General features: G+C 44.7%; 1 pseudogene across 1 annotated transcript; it reads left to right on the top strand.

The window, feature by feature from the left end:
* The first annotated feature begins 1,725 nt into the window (after nucleotides 1–1,725).
* Nucleotides 1,726–2,326, top strand: LOC102532696 (dynein regulatory complex protein 8 pseudogene; annotated as a pseudogene). Its single transcript, XR_004191325.2, has one exon. The product of XR_004191325.2 is annotated as a dynein regulatory complex protein 8 pseudogene (transcript).
* The last annotated feature ends 10,109 nt before the right edge of the window (nucleotides 2,327–12,435 follow it).

Here is a 12,435-nt window from a genome sequence, read left to right as displayed (position 1 = left end):
TGTTCTCAAGTGTTTGCTTCATATGTTAGGACACTCATTATTGTAGTTGTGATCTTTGAGCAATGGACAAAATTGTTACTCTCCAATACGCTTTTGCAAAATGGTGCTTGTATGATGCTGCATCTCTAACCTGAGTGTTTAGGGCATTTATTTGGTGGCAGTGTTCTCCATGGCAGTAGTCCTCAATCTGGGAAATGAAAAGAACTTCCAGGGGAATACAAAGGTACCAATATTCTTTTTAACACTTTTATGAGATACAATTCACATACCATACAATTCACCTAGTTAAAGTGTACCTTTTGGTTGTTTTTGGTATGTTATATTATTTTAAGAAATTATGATAAAATATGCAGAGCAAAATTTGCCATTTTTAAGGGTACAATTCAGTGGCATTAATTACATTAACAGTGGCAACCATTATCATCATCTGTTTCTAAGACTTCTTTGTCACTCCAAATAGAAACTATGTAACTGTTAGGAGAAACTATGTTACTTACTCATTTACAATATGAAAGTCTCCAGTTAATCTACATTTGCCTACACTATAGTTCTTGGTTCTTTAGAAATACACTTTTGTAACTTTTGTCTTATACTTCCTCCCTTGTGGCTTAAAAAAAATTTTTTTTTACCCTGTGTTTTCAATTTATGGGAGTTCATGGCCCTTCTCTTAAGGTTGAGTCCTAAAGATTATCCTTAGAATCTCTTACTAAACTAATATCAACTTTCTAGAATAGAAAAACTAGTTGCTTCAGATTGATCAGAAGTCTACTCTTGGCTCAGTCAGAAATGACCAGCTGAGTGGGGACTAGAATCCCACAGTACAGACATGGCTGCTGAGAGTCTGCTGATGTAGACCGTGTCAGGGTCATTCCTGGAAAAGGCAGAATGTTTACTAGCCTGATACACATCCAAGAGGTGCTTTCTACACTGTAGACTAAAGCACTGGAAAAAGTTATGATGTTCTTGTAAACAAGATGGAGAAACATGAGCTGAATCCTGGAGAATCGGGTACAATTGTAAGTAATTCAACAACCAGATCCAAGGAGGGTGAACTGATGTTAGCCTGAATGTAGGTCATTAGTGATGAGCTGAAGGGCTTTGCTCACCCTGCCCTGATTTTAGCTTTTCTCTCCTAGAATGCAAGTGAACACATGAACAGAGGCTATGGTCCTTGCTTCCTTGGCGTTATCAGGCCATTAAGAAAATGGTAGTCATTTGTCATTTTGTGGCCACCCTTAACTCCCCTTCCTGGTATACTATCCCCCTTTCATGATGGGATGGTAAGTCCAGGGGGCTCCCACTGGATCTCCCCTGGGAATGAGTAATGCAAAGATGGGGAAATGGCTGGTATTCACTCATCCCTCCCCTCCCCCTCCCAGCCTTTTCTCTAGTCTCTTCTCCTGAAACCCTCAGTTAGTGAGCATTGTACTTTGGAATTTTATCTGTTCTTTCACATTTTCTCTTTTTATTCTATGCTCTAGGGGACTTCCTCTATTTAACCTTATGATTTGTAAACATTTTATTTCAGCTATCGTATTTTAAATTTTTAGTTGCTTCTCTGATTATTCTTTTTTCAAATCAACCTCCTCTGGTTTTATAAAATCTTTCTTAAATCTCTCTGACTCAAGTTTTCTTCTATTGCCTGATTGTCATTGTTTCCACCAGAATTTGTTTTTCACGTTTCTCTGTCTTGGTCTTTCCTTCTCAAGCTGCTGGATCTGCTAATATCTTCAGGATCTTTGTTGCTTGTCTGGTCATATTTAAGAAAGAAGTTCCGGCAACAAGATGGCGGACGAGAGAGACAGGGAAAGCACAGAAATAGCAGTAGCAGAATTGCACAAAAAAATCAAAGAAGCTTTTGAAGTGTTTGACCAAGAGTCAAATAATACAGTGGATGTGAGAGAGATCGGGACAATTATCAGGTCATTAGGATGCTGCCCTAGTGAAGGAGAGCTACACGATCTGATTGCAGAGGTAGAGGAAGAAGAACCCACTGGATACTTTTGGTATGAAAAATTTCTTCCAGTGATGACTGAAGTTCTACTGGAAAGAAGATACAGACCAATTCCAGAAGATATCCTTCTTCGAGCTTTTGGGGTATTAGATCCAGCTAAACGTGGGTTTCTTTCTAAGGAAGAGCTGATCAAGTATATGACTGAAGAAGGTGAGCCCTTTTCTCAGGAGGAAATGGAAGAAATGTTGTCTGCTGTAATTGATCCAGAATCGAATACAATTCATTACAAGGACTACATAGCAATGATGGTGATAGATGAAAATTAAGCACTAAAGACTTCATTTCTAATTGAAAGGATAATTTTAAAAATTACTTGACCTTGTTAATTTCACATTTTATCTTATAATTCCTATATATGCTGATTAATGCCTTGTGACAACTACTTCAATATATTTTGTTTTTTAAAGATAATCATAACAATTTAAAACAAATTTATTTAGTGTGTTTAGCCTTATGGAATGACAAATTGCTAATTATTTTAAAACTGTTCTTAAAACATTTTAACATTATCCATGGACTGTTGTTAACATTCTCCAATAAAACCCAGATTACTTTCAAATTAAAAAAAAAAAAAAGAAAGAAGTTCCACGTAAAAAGGGTGACATCTCCCCAGTGAGAATTCTGAGTGGGTACTCTGGATGTGAGGAGTTAGGAAGTTGAGTGGGAACTCATTTTTAGGCTGAGCCCACCTGCTGGCCAGAATGAGCAGCTTTTGACTAAAAACATTAGATGCTGCAATACGGATTGTTTAATTTCTTTAAAAGAACTGTCAGGGACTTGTTTGTTTACTTTTGCCTGAGGATAAATGCCAGCTGCCTGTACTTGCTGGGTGTGTGTATGAGGGAAGGACTGGGACTGGAGAGTGGAAGCAGGTGGTAGAGAAATCAGGTGGGTACACTTGATCCGCCGTCAGAGCTTGCCCGGTTCCCCAGGCTGACTGGCAGCCCTCCTCTGCAGCCCTCGTAGTTTGTCTGGGGCCGGCTGTCTAAGGCCTTCTTTATCTGTTAACCCTGTCCCATCAACTTTCTGGCTTCCAGATACATGCTGACTATCTCATTCTCAAGTGACACCCCCTTACTCTGTTCCCATTTGGGTATGGGTTTATTCTTTTTTATCCCCTGGGAGTAGGTAATTAGGTTTATTTCTTTGTGTATTAAAAAAAATTTTTTTTTTGATGGAGTTTCTGAGATTGAACCCAGGACCTCCTGCATGCTAAGCATTCACTCTACCACTGAGCTATACCCTCCCTCGCTCCTTTTTGCACTTCTGTTCCTTTAATACAAAGAGTCAAGGCAGAGCGAGCATGTCTGGTTCATAAAAGTTCAACAACAACAACAACATACATTTATTGTTTGTTGTCTTGCAAGTATTATTTCTAGCAAAAGATCTGTAAACTAATGTAATGTTTCCATTAATTAAATAATTTATTTTTTACTATTTAAAAGAGTATACAAGTAATATACAAAAACATGCTTCTCATTAAAGTGCGACTACAAAAGCATGTAGACTATAAAAAGAAATTGGCTTTTCCCTGCTAGTTCTCCTCACGCTATTACTGCTCTTTTCCCGGGAAGTAACTGCTGTTAATAATTGGGTATATATCCTCGACTACTGCGAATGTATTTATATATCTGTGTCTGTCTGGTTATCAGGTTGTTTATCTTTTTTATTTAGATAGGATCAAGTTTCATATGTTGTTTTGTGAATTTTAACTTGGCTGTGGCCTTGGATAGTTTTTCATGGTAGTAGGTGTAGAGCTATCATTCTTTTCCCTACTGGTTGACATGTAAGTAATTTGCAGTTTTTCTTTTTCAAAAAGGCAAAATCTATTACTTTGCTGTTTCACTGACCTGTAGCATGATTTCCACCCAAACTGAGAAATCCTTGTCGTATCTGTAAAGAATCCCAGTGGATTAAACTGAAAAACCCAGTTGGGTGAACTATAGCAAGTTGAACAGATCATAATATATGATAACATTTAGAAGTGCAGTGCTAAAACCTCTTTATTAAAGTTCATGCTGTCCTATCCCAGCTAATGAATGGAACAGAATCAAATCACATTTATTTTGCTAAGAGTTAAGGAGGAAAACCAGCTTGTATGTCATTTGTCAAACATATTAATAAATGCCCAGGTTTAAAAGTCCTTGTTTTTTGCCTACTGTTCTTTTCCTGCCTATTTTTCTTAGTTTATTCTCCATACTCTAAGCTTCTGGTTTATTGGTCGTTCTTTTTGCTATAGGTCTTGAAACTGGAGTAAATTTAATCTCAAAAGAACCATCAGAGTGTTAATTTCCAGATGATCCATACTTACAACAATGTATAGGAACATCTGTTGACAAAAAAAATATATTTTGGGAATATATTTTGGGCATCCAGATCCACACCTGCCCTGGAGAAAGGTCACAGCCTCTACTTCTGAAGAGCAGAAATCCTTCTGCGTGGCCGGTTCTGGCAGGCCTTTGTTATCATTCCATACCGAAAGATTTTGAGAGTTCTACTAAGCTTGGTTAGCACTGACTTCCCTTGGCTCTGTGGCAGAATGACCCTCACCCCCCAGCCACCCCTGTTTTCACATTTCTTCATCTGTAGAAGCCTGGCGTCACTGGCCTCCCTTCTATAAGATCAGATCAGAACTCCAGCATACACTCTGCTTTTAGCAACAAGGGCAGCAGCCACCATTCGCATCACACTAAACTAAGTTTGGGTACTGTTGTATGAGTTTCACATCCGTTACCTTATCTAATGCTCAAAGTAATCCCACACGTTAGGCTTAGAGCGGTTAAGGTACTTGCTTAAGTGAGAAGTAGAGCTGGGCTCCAACCTGGGTCTGCCTAGCACCAAAGCTTGAGCTCTGAACCTCTGTGCTACGTATTCACCACTCAGCCAGGGAACCCTCATGAGTGCAGGAGAAGAGAGGCCTGGAGGCACTACCCACTAGAGGAGTGATGTGGGAGGCCAGATGAAGGCCCCCCAAAAGATACTTACGTCCTCATCCGTGGAACCCATGAATGTTTCATTACATGGCGAAAAAGGACTTTGCAAATGTGATTAAGCTTATCTTGGATTTTCCAGGTGGGCCCTAAATACAGTCACATATGTCATCATAAAAGGGAGGAAGGAGATCTGACACACACACAGAAGAGTTGGTAAGGCATTGTGATCGTGGGGGCAGAGGCTGCAATGATGAGGCCACAGACCAAGGAATGCCAGCTGCTACCCAAAACTGGAAAAGGTAAGGAACGATTTCCCCTGGAGCCTCGGGAGAAAGCACAGCCTGGCTGACACTGTGGTTTGGCCCAGTGATACTGGTTTCAGACTCTGGTCTCCAGAACTGTGAGAGAATAGATTTCTGTTGTTTTAAGCTACTAAGTTTGTGGTAGTGTTACGGCAATCATAGGAAACTAAATATAGTGACTCTGTGACCTCTCTAGGCCCGTTTCCTTATGGGTAAAAGGAGGATATTAATGGTAATACCTAGAGTTTTTAAAAAGTGAATATAAGTGGGGAGGGTATAGCTCAAGTGGTAGAGCACATAGCATACACAAGGTCCTAGGCTCAATCCCCACTACCTCCCTTAAAAATAAATAAAATAAATAAACCTAACTACATCCCCCCTTAAAAAAAAGTGAATGTAAATGAGAGGCAGGGTGCCTGGCACAAGGGAAATGCTGGACAGAGATAATTATTACTCACAGAGTCCGACAGAAGTCCGGATCGTGTGCTTTGGGAGCACGTGGGAAGGGAGGGCAGCTAACCCCGCCTCTAGTTCACATTATGCACATGATCACCCAGTAAGGATAACAAGGCCTTTTAGAAGCAAAGAAATTGAAATCAATTAAAAATAACAGTGTACAGCATTTCTTGAAATGGCAGAGAGTTCACACACACACAAAATCTCCACCTCCAGTTTCTAAAAGTGACTGCAACCATCGGAGAAACACTTTTCAGTGGTAACTCTTATTACCTGGTGGATGTCCCAGCAACTTTTTTTTTTTCCTGGAGGTGATTCTGAACGGTCATTCCAGGACACATTCATTAATGAATCATAAAAATAAACACTGCAAATGGAAACTGGAAGTGTAAATTCAGTTGCCTATCAGGAATGTAATCAGTGACCATCACACTTTGCTCTATTGTCCATAGAAATGAGCAGAGGGAGGGCTGGAGGGAGGGCTGGACGGGTCTGGGGGCCTGGGTCCCAGGCAGGTAAGGATTATTTCTGCCAGAGGGCTGGACTGGAGCCGAGCCAGAGAGTGTGCCTTTGAACTGTTCCGTTTGTTCACCTGGCTCTTGGAGAGACGTCACTGCCTTCGTTATGGGTCGCTCTGGGCTAGTAATGGGGGAGTTAGCAGCGTGGCCTGGAGTGGCTCTCAGCAGGCTGGTGCCAGCTGACACACGCCACTTAGGTTTCCAAGGAGCCAAGCTGTCTCCACTCACGCATGGCTGATGCACTTGTGGCTAAATGCGGTGCAGCCAGGGCCCCAGGCCAGATTCAGGGCAGGAAATAGAATGCCACCTCCATCACCAGGGAAACAATGGCCTGTGTGCATGATTTAAACCGAGGCCGAGAAAGCTCAAAGGCACGGTCAGCAGAGGAAGGGAGGAAGGGAGACCAGAGAGTGGTTTGCATGGATTTTGTCTTGGGTTATTACCGTTGACAAGCCACTTAGCTGCCCCTGTGTTTAAGTTTATCTGCGAATAAGATGGAGGTAACAATATTTACGCATCTCACTGGGGACTTATGAAAACAGCATTTCTGACAGACCACTCAGGATCCATGGATGAAAGGTGGTATGTAAGTGCAGATGATAAACTTACTGTGTGTGGCTGTTTTCAGCACGTGCATTAGGGACATGTAGGCCTTCTGGAAAACACATTTATTTAGCATCTGATTAAAAAAATGGTAATAAATAACTAACAATTTTAAGTGCATGGATTTGTCTTTGGTTTTGCACAGGTTTAGGGGAACTGCATGTATAATTCAGACTTCAGAACTGTTTTCAAACATTGCTGTGATTAGTAATCCTTATGAGTGCTTAAAATCATCTGAGAATGCCATAGGTGCTGATTGCTTCCAAATATTTGCCAACTTTGCTGTAAAATACTCCCAAATTAATCTACCTCGTAGTTTATGAGTTGCACATGGAGTCTTGAAATTTGTTCCCAAGTCGAAAGGGGCAAAAACCTATTTAAAAAGCAAAGTGCAAAAAGGAATTGTTGCTCTGTCCCCCGGGGGTTTACTATCTGAGGAGTCCTCTGAGTTACATATACGTGTGTTCTGTTCATTTAAGGCTAAGCAGTTGGCCTCAGACCTCCCTATAAGGTTGTTAAATGTTGTTTTCTGTCATCTGGGTGCCTGAGGGAGTCTCTCTCTCTCTGTTCTTGGTTAATTAAACCTCTCTCTGGTGTATATTGTCTGTCTAGAATAATTCCTGTGGGTCCAGGTGAATGGTGACTATTATAGAAAAACAAACTTGTTTAATAACACAAATAACACACTTAAAATTAGAATAATTATATAAATGAAATATAGAAAATATAGATCACTTGCAATTCTCTCATGCAGAATTAGCCGTTACTAGTATATATGTATATTAGACGAAGGTGGGATTCTAATGTATGCACCTGCTGGTTTGCGACTTGCTCTGGGGTAGGTCTTCACCTCTTGGATCTGGGAGGAACATCACAGATGCTCAGAGCCTGGGCCACAGAGGGAAGGGGTCCTGCTTCTGTGGCAGGCTTGCAGGGTGGTGGAATGAGGGCCTTGGAACCTCAGTCGCACTTGAAAAAGAACTTTCAAAGGCTTCTCTCGGATGTCACTCCGCTTCCTTAGTGCTCCTGTGTTTTGACAACAGCATACATCCCAGAACTGGTAAACACTTGCTGATTTGAGCTTCTGTGGGGATGATGATCACCTTCCCTCCCAATCCATTTGCACCCTGCTGTCAAGTCCATCCATTCCCCTTCTCCCTTTACTCATACTAACAGAACTTGATTAAGGCATAGTTTACATGCAGCGCAGTGCACAAATCTTCCAGCCTATTGAGTTCAATGCTGCCAACCTGGATTATGAGTGTACCAATGTAACCACCAACCAGGGTACAAAATATCTCCAACATTCCAAAAGTGGCTTTGTGTTCCCTCTGCGTCAATCCCCTACCCCTAGGTAATCATTCCATCCATTCTTAGGTACTAATTTTATCATGTTATTTCCCACTTTCCATAGGATTATTGTCCCTGTATCTTGCTGCTTCGAGTCTAAATGTCTCTTCCTGATTTTCCAGGTCCACTTTCTTAAGGGTCCTACCGGCTGAATGATTTGGGCCTCCACTGACGCCTCCTGGCTGGAGGCCAGTCCTGCCAGCTCCACCTGGAGCTTTGTTCATGAGGGCACCCTCACTCAAACTCCTCACTCAAACTGCCCTTTCCTTGGCCTCCTGAATCTCACCATCCTTTAAGGCTCAGTTCAAGTCCTGTTCCCTCCAAGAAGTCCTCTCACTTTGGCAAAATTTTTTCCAGTTTCTTTACTTCCCTCTTACACCCTTAACATGTGTTAGCTGACATCATGTGACTGACCTGCTGCAAAGATGTGGAGCCGTGGAAGTGGAAGGCAGGCCACTACGCCATTCCTGCTTCTCATTTCGCTGATCGTTCACATGCTGAATCCACAGTTTCCAAACCCTCCTTGCTTTTCTCACCCGTTCTCTTGCATCATGGGGCAGGTCTCCTGCTCCCCAACCCCAGACCCTGCTCCCTATCTCTTCCCCTCTTTCCTTCCCCACTCTTGGTGCTTTGTTACCCAGATCACCAAATTCTCTCCTCCAGACCACAGGTTCTACCCATTCTACAGATTTGACACCCAAAATCCTGAGACCAGCCTCTCCTCAGAGGGTAGGGATTGAGGGGGAGAATTTGGGCAGATGAAGCTGGAATTCTTTCTATCGGATACAGGATGGCTGGAAACACTGCTACATCATATAATTTTGCCCCATCCCACCCACATCCTTCGTGCCCAGGAGTTAGTGACTGTCCCACTTTGTCTGATGTTCCAGTATGTTAACCTTGCTCCCATCCAGACTTTCTGAGTCCCCCTGCCACAAACAGAGCTCTGAGCTCATAAGACTCAGCACAATCAAGGGGTTTAAATAAGATACTGCAACTAAAGTGCTTAGCGCAGGTCTGCCTGTGATCAGGCTCAGAAAAGTGAGCTAATGTCAAAAGCCCCTTCTCTGATTCCTGTCAGTCAGGCCAGGTGAGTTGAGGTCCCAAAGTGATTGTGATTGTGCACGTGCATGTGTGTGTGTGTGTCTGTGGTCAGAAACCCTACCTACTGCAGCGAACACAGGTCCTGGAGCCAAGGCGCAGCTCTGTGCTGACTCTCCTGGGGAGACCCAATCTCTTCATGAGTAAAATAGGAGTCAATCCATCCACCTCAGGTGACCGTACACGTGAGCACGTGTCAAAGCACTTTGCAGGCAGGGACGCAATACCCGTGTGGGCTGTGACAAGGGCAGGCAACACAGGGTGTTGGCATGAAACTGGCTGGCCTAGTTCCAATCTGCAAATATAATTGTGTTTCTGAATTGGCAGTTGGCAAATGCAGCCCCCCAGAGACAAAGTCAGGTTCTAGACAAGATGTTTCAGTTAGACTCCCTTCAGCTGTAAGCAGACTCAGGAGTCTGGCTGCTTACATTTTCACACGGTCTTGCACTGACTTTGGAAAATGGCTTCAGCATTCCAAGCCTCAGCTTACTGGTTTGTGAAATGGGGATGATGGTCTCTTCCTCTTAGAATTCTTGTGAGGGCAAAGGTAATTTATGTAAAGATATAGCACACTGCCTGACACATAGAAGTGCTCGATAAATACTAGTGCTATAATTATTACCTAATAAGCGTTACTCTGTAAATGTTGAATGACTGAATAACTGCAGGGCTGGCTTTGGCTCCTGGAAGTGCTTTATGTTCTTCTCTGGTATTTTCAGGCTGATTCCATCTGACCTTGCTTGGCAGGGGACAGTTTGGACTAGGTGTGTGGGAAAGGAATTGACAAATTAAAAAGACTTCAACCAGGGGTAGGAATGCTGACTGCAGCAGACAGTGATGTCCTGGGAGCAAACCTGCCAGCCACCTGAGAGCTAGCAGGGAACTTCCCCAAGCCCAGGCCAGGTTTCCATGCAGCTGTCATTTCCCTCTGCTTCTTCAGAGAGGCCAGCTTGACTTTGGTTATATTCCCAAGCACAGTTCCTGGATTCATCCTGGCAGGACTATGGCTATCTTTCTGGGTAGCCAGAGGAGACAAGCTGTCGACATTTTTCTATGAAAGAATAAGCAGCCAATGCAGTATCTGGGGGGGGGGGTCCCTGATCCGTGGGCCCCTCCTCATCTCAGACAACTATCAGAGCTGAGCCTGTGGGCAGAGGCCAGTTTCACTATACATATACTCACGCACACACACACACACACACACACACACACCCTTCTCAAGCCCACAGGGCAGGGTGGAGAGTTCCATGGCCACTCTGAAGGCAACCATTCTGCTATCTGGTCCTGTCTTTGCCTCTGACTTCCTGTGTGACCTTCAGAAGGTCCTTCCTCTCTCTGGGTCTCAGATTCTCCATCTACAAAATGAGGGAGTTGGTCCTTATAGCCTCTGAGGTCCTTCCTGTCTCTAAAAGTGGCAGAATGGCCTGAGTGATCAACCTGGGTTAGAATTCTGGCTGTGTGGCCTTGGGTAAGCCATTTAAGTTCTCTAGATTAATTCCCTCTATAAAACAGGGATGATAAAGAGTCATCTACCCTAGAGGTTTATAGCAAGGTTTAAATAAGACATTTGCACCTAAAGTGCTTAGCACAGGGTCCGCCCATGGTCAAGTTCAGAAAAGTAAGCTAATATCAAAAGTCTGCAGCTCCTTCTCTGGTTCCTGTCAGCCAGGCCAGGTGAGTTGGGGTCCTGGAGAGATAGGTGTGTGTATCTGTCTGTCTGTGGACAAGTGCCAGTGTGTGTGGAGGGCTTGGCCTCCTTCCTTGGGAAGATCTGTCCAGGGAGCCTCCCTGAGGGCAAGAGCTGAGTTGGAGCTGGCATCTCACTCGTTTGAAGCCGCAGGTCACCGTCGTCTCCCTCTTTGCAGCATGCCCCAGTCTTTAGTTGTTGCTTCCTGAGTGGTTTTACTTGAAGAGGCAATAGCTGGTCCCTCCCACCTGGCGATCAGTAACCAGGTTCGCAGCCAGGATGCCAGCAGCCCCAGTGAATAAGAATTCTGGGGCTGCTCAGGGCTTTGCTCTGTCCCGCAGGACTTCCTGAGGGCAAGGAGTCCCAGCTCATCTCCTGGGCCCCTGCGTCAGGATGCTGGGTTTGAGAATCTGTCAGCTCTGTCCTGGGACTCCCTCCCTTCTTTCCTCTCTCCTTGGACCACACGGTGTTTGTTTCACACTGGACACTCCGCTAAGTGATGCAGGAAGTAGGCCCCTGGGGAGGCAGATATGGCCCAGCAAAGCAGATAACCAAGTGAAGCCTCTGGATGCCTCTGGGGCCCAGGGAAGGCTCAGAGATAAGCGGAAATGCCAGGCTTATCGCTGCAGCCTGAGTTCTAGAGAAGCCATCCTGGCCGGCCAGCTCACCTCTTTCCCAGTGCTCCGGGCGGTTGGGCATCTCCAGGCAGAGCAAACACTGGGTTGGCACGGCCACAGCAGCGGGATGGGGACTCTGGGCCCCACTCCGGCACTTCACAGTCCCAGCGCCAGAGGCCAGCCGCGGGCGTCGGATTACACCCAGATATTTGCGGTAAGCAGGCCGGTCTGCTTTGAAGTAGGAGCCTGAGGAGCAATTGTTAGCATCACGGGACTAAGGGAGTCTTGGTGATAATTGTTCCCCAGACCTGGGTCCCCTGGCCCAAGAAACTCCGTCAGCAGGAAGCTTTGGTGGGTGGGCACAGCTGGGGACGGTCAGCGCGGGCCTTTCCTGACTAATGCAGGCAAGGCCGGGATGCAGGTAACCCCAAAGTTGCCCGTGTTGGACCCTGTGAGACTGTCTGTGGTTCTGTTTCATCTCTAGTTCCCTTTTGGGAGTGAGCTCAGCTTAGTGGAAGACATGCTTGTACCTTCTGAGTGCACATCAGCTCAGGGTGCATGCAGGGGAGGTGGTCTGGGCTGGGCTCTGTGGCTGGGGGAGCTGATTTAGGATGGGGAGGACACCCCCTCTTCCTCCTGCCCCCACCCCACCATGAGGTGACTGAGTACATTGCAGTCCTTGTTGACTGACCGTCTAGGGTGGGATGCGCATGGGTGAGGAATGGTAGCTTCCAGTCTCTGCTGTTTTCATGTACTTACCAGGTACCAGGGGCTGTGTTTTACTTACACGAATATGCAAACAGCCCTGCGGTTATTGCACTATTATGAGTCCCCTTTACAGATGAGGAAATCTA

The sequence above is a fragment of the Vicugna pacos genome, chromosome 9 (assembly GCF_048564905.1).
Source record: "Vicugna pacos chromosome 9, VicPac4, whole genome shotgun sequence".
In the NCBI taxonomy this organism is placed as follows: Eukaryota; Metazoa; Chordata; class Mammalia; order Artiodactyla; family Camelidae; genus Vicugna; species Vicugna pacos.
Note: the sequence above shows the minus strand (reverse complement) of the source record. Positions and strands in the feature narration are given on the sequence as shown.